Raw genomic sequence first — 5461 nt, forward strand, 5'->3', positions numbered from 1 at the left:
CATGTCCTCATTAAGCAAAGCAAGAGGATAAAAAAACTAGTCAGTCACATTACCTTGCACAACCGCAATGCTGGCAGCCCCATACTACCCCAAACTTTAACAGTTTCCTAACATCCCACAAACAAGTGATAAGCCGATTCCTCCACCGATTACACGTATGGCATAACAAAGAACACATGACCATATTCATGTTTAAAACATCTCGCGTAGGTAAGAACGATGAGGCTAATTGCCAACAGAAGAACTTAACTTTTGGCGGAACATGAAGATTCCAAATTCGCGACCACGACCGATCCTCATGAACCTCACCCACAAGCATTCTATAACACGACTTAACTGAGTATTTACCCTTAGAATTCCAATGCCAATCCCAATTATCAAGAGGTTTTCGCAAGCTATCGGGATATTTAAAATCATCTATGCATCTCGCTCATTAAAAATGTCCCTTACGCAGTCTCCATCCTACCTCGTTTCTTGCTCATTGAACAAAAATGAGACGGTAGCCTCAAAAATATTATCCTGTAAATTGGTAGTAACATAAGGTTCATCATCTATAGTCTTTTCCAATATAAGTGCTTTTGCTATCCCCAATACAACGTCTACAACCCCTTTTAATAACATTATGCACCTTCACCTTGCCAAATAAAAGATGGATCAGTGGCATAAAAAAAAAGAGCAATGTGGGTAGTATCGGCTTTTATAAACGCGAGCAACCAGAGAGTCCGATTTAGTAATTAGGCACCACGCTTGCTTACCTAGTAGTGCCAAATTCATCTCGAATAACCTCCTAAAACCCAATCCTCCCTTCCCCTTAGGAACGCTCAGACCGTTCCACGATCACCACCTTAACCCCTTCCCGTTTCCAATCGCCCCACTCCCTAGCACCCATTCAAAATTTTTTCGATATCCCTAGCTCACCCCTGCGCATTTTACTATCAATAAGTGCACTCAAACCTTCTACAAAAAACACGAAGAGATATGGTGATAATGGATCGCCATGTCGGAGTTCTTTACCAAGAATAATAGGCCCAAGCTGACGCTGCTCATGAAGGATATGATATTGCATCGAACTGACAGTTTCCAACAGAATGCCTACCCACTTTTGTTTGAACCCCATTTTAACCATTATAGCTCTTAGGAAGCGTCATTCCACAAGGTCGTAGGCTTTAGTCATTCTAACCTTAAGTGCTGCAACCCCTTCTTTCATTTGAGTTTTACGCTTAATATAGTGATGAGCCTTGTAAACGAGCATAATATTATCTGAGATGAGCCGTCCGGGCATAAACACACTCTAGCACTAGAAATAAGCCCGTAAAGAAAAGGTTTCATTCTATTTGCACAAACCTTAGCAGCAATATTGTAAATGGCATTACACAGTGCGATGGGTCGAAGATCCTTCATAGATTCAGGATTCACTTTCTTCGGGATTAATACGATAAACGTGTCATTCATTCTTGCCGGCAGACGACCAGTCTCCACAAACCTACGACAAAACATTGTCACGTTCCCCCGCCCTACTATTTTCCAAAAATATAATGTTGAAAGAAACGCAGTCCAAAACCATCCGGTCCTCGAGATGACTTTTAATATAATATTTAACAAATTTACTTTTTTGGACTTATCAATTTTGTTTATAACCATATATATATATATATATATATATATATATAATCCAATTCATATGAGAACCAGTTTCAAAGTGAGAATTTGTAGTATAATTTGGACTCCTCATCAATTCATTGTGCAAGATCTGATGGCTATGATTAAATTTATATTTGATTATCATTTTTTTTATTTAGTATGCGAGGGGTAATGATGTAATTTTGCACTTTATTTTCTTTCATGTGGTTTCCTTAGACAGATTGCATTGTGATTTTAGAATTTTTTTCTGGTAGTTTTCTTCATTTTGTCTTGGTTTATTCTCATTTTTCTTCCTTCTCCATTTCAATTTTTCCGTTTCTAGTGGTGACTTCTTGACATGGCTTCAAGTTTGTTCTATTTGATTTTTTTCTCGGTTTGTTAGAGTATGCTTTTGATTATGTTTGTTGATGAATATGTGATTTTAGGGGGTGAGTGGGTTTGTGCATCATATGATGTTAAGTTTTGCATTGGCGAGCTAGGTTGAGTGCAACGTAGGAATTTGGGTGCATTGGTTAGATGGCGCCGACTATCGCTACTGGCGTGAGGTTATGCATTTTTTTTTGTTTTTTTTTTCGCTGGGGGATATTTGTCTAGGAGTGGTGCATGACAAATTTTGAGAGAATGATTGAATACCTTATCTTTGATGATCTTTCCTATAAATAATGATTGCTATACAACCTATTTTAGACAAGAAAATATTTACATTGGTTACACTTATTGCTATTCTACTTTAGGTAAGAAAATATACACCTAATACACAAATTATGACAAAAGAGATCTTCAAATCAAGTATGATCAGAAAATATTTCTGCCTTTATGATAAGAAAATATTTCTTTATGCCTTTGATATCCCTCCTCAAATTGATGCTGAATGATAAGAAAGCATCAATTTGGTAACCAGAAAATGATGTCGTTGTCGTGAGAGGACTTTAGTAAATACATCAGCAGTCTGTTGATCAATGGTGATGTGAGATAGTGAAATGACATGCGCATCATATGCTTCACGAATAGAGTGGCAATCCACTTCTATGTGCTTGGCGCGTGATTGTAGCATATTTGTGACAAACAAATACTAGAGTATTCGGGGTTATCGATCCACAGGGAAGCGGAACATATCAAACATTAGTTACTAATCAATTCATGATAAGTTAATCCTAGCAAAAATGATTGATAACTGATTGCAAAAGTATAAGTAATTAAAAAGAACAAGGAAAGCAAGTTGAGGAATACAAGAGAGTAAGAATGGGATTTTTGGGGGTCAAGTGTTTAATCACCTAATGTCAATATAAAGTGTAATATTTAATTTGGGTTCAAACAAGTGTGAAGGATTGCATACAAGTGGGAATTATTCCCATAATTCCAACAAAACAAGAACAAGCATCTTAAAATCCCTTAACCAAATGCTATTTTTCAAGAAACAATAGTTAAGTGCAATTGCTGGTACTCTAATATATGCCCCAACTCCCATCAAGACACAAATAAAGCAATGAAACAAGTAATTTAGGCCTTTAATTACAAGTATCAACAATATAAATCACAATTGAATCACAAGTCATAAAACCCAAATATAAATATATCATTAAGAAATTGAAAAACTAGACACATAGGTTCATAAACACTTTTATACCCAAAGAAAAGTTTAATCAACCATGGTTAACATAGTTTCAACAACAATAATATCAAGGAAAATACAATAAAGCTTAAAGTAAAGAAGAGAGGAAGAGATTCTCCCAAATATGTCTTCCAAGCTCCTCTCTTTTCTCATGTTGGTAGCTTTTGATTCTCAAATCTTCCTTTCAAAGCTTTTGCAATGGTTCTTGTTCTTCTTCCAAGGCGTGAGGATCCCTCCTTCTTCCTTTGGAGTGTGAAGAATCACCCCTCTTCACTCAATTTATCTTCCAAAATTGCAGTCCAAACTTAGGGTTGAGAGAAAACGATACTATATATATAGTTGGGGGTGGAGAATGAGGACAAAACAGAAAATTCCGAGCAGTAAAATTACAGATCTAGGGCTCCTTGACGCATTGAGCCATAAAACGCAAAAAAGGGACCGTTCTGCCTCCTCTCGACGCGTTGAGAATCTCCCTACGACGCATGCCCGGTTTTTAGGTTGATTTTGACCATTTTCCTTTCCGATCCACACTTTGAGGTCTTCATAAGAGTTGTAGCCCTTTAAATTTTCTTTCCAATGGCGCAAGAATCATCTCATTTGGATATTTCGTAGGTTGAGATATGGTCAAATTATCGAGATGTAGCCATGTTTAGCGGGAAGTGTAGTGATAGTGTGCTTTTAGCAAGGGTCGATCTCACAGGGAATTGTAACGATGCAATTTAATAAACTCAAAAGTAAACTAAGTGAATTAACAATTTAAAGTACTAGAAATAAATACCAACAATAAAGATCACTTTAAATGCAAAACAATTGAATCAAAACTCAGGAAAATGAACAGAGAAATTACCAAGAATCATAATATCAGATAAACAATCAAATTGGAAAAGCCTAGGAACATGAATCAACTACCATTACTAGTTATGCAAATTAGTTTAACTTGCCAATCAAATTAAGGGTCCGTTCTAACTGTTATATGACTACTCCGTATGACGTCCAGAGTAAGTCACGTGCTCTCACCATTCACGTACTTAAGATACTTATTCGAACGATTAAAACCCATTAAACAAAGAAGAACTTACGGAATACCCGGGTTGTGAACCAAATAGATAACCCAACAAGACAGCCATATTATTTATTCATTGATCCTACAGAGCTTGAAATTAACCAGCATGATGTATACTCAAATTAATTCCCTTTAAAGACAAATTAATGTTGGAATTGACCAAATTTAACATAACTAGTCTCATCACAAAGCATAGGATAAAACTTAATTGAATTGGCAAATCTAAACATAAATTAATACATAGACTTCATGGCAATATCATCATATTCCTAGAATAAAGCAATTAGCAAACCATCATCAAAGCAACGGAATTGGACGTAAAATAAAAGCCTAATCAATTTATACCCAAAATGAGTACTAAGAAGCCATAACCACTGTCATTAAGGAAAATAAAGTGCTAATGGCTAGCAACAACATTAATTTAACAATTAAACATAAAGAATTACAAGTGAAACCAAGAACCAGAGTATATGCTTCTGCCCAGAAGAAAGAATTCGTCTACTGCTGCTATGGGAAAACTGCCGCCGGAATTAATTCACTGGAGAAAGCAAATTTCGTAGCTGTCGAACCAAGTTCGCCGCCGCCTGAAAATCTCCCAAATGGAGCGCTGAAAACCTACAGCCACCGAACGATATCTGACCGGAATTGGTCCGGAATAAGAACTGATGATCCCTTCCTTCGTTCTACGCCTCTTTTATACCGCTCCAACCAACAGCTCCTCCGAACGCCAAAGGGACTGCCGCTTCAATTGCTGACAGTTTGTTAGATCGCTGAAACTTTTCGCGGCTTCGGTGCTATGCCCTCTTCCTTCGTTTGTCGTTGTTGACTCGAGAAAGGAAGACTATCTCTGCCGCACAAAGGTCTTTCACTAAATTCTTAGTTACATAAATCACATTTTAAATATATTAAAGTCCAAGTATAATTCTAATCTATAAGCATGCTACATTATTTTTTTATTATTATTATTAGATAAAAGCAAAGTAAATATAAATATAATTATTTAATAAGATTAAGCAGAAAATATAATTAATTAACAAAAATTATTAAGTAAAATATAATAAAATAAAGTAATAAAATTGTGCTTATCAACACCCGATCTTGCTTCTTGCTTTTCCAAGAGATAAGAAAATTACCAATGAACATGC

This window comes from Ipomoea triloba, chromosome 14 (genome assembly GCF_003576645.1).
Source record: "Ipomoea triloba cultivar NCNSP0323 chromosome 14, ASM357664v1".
Classification (NCBI taxonomy): Eukaryota; Viridiplantae; Streptophyta; class Magnoliopsida; order Solanales; family Convolvulaceae; genus Ipomoea; species Ipomoea triloba.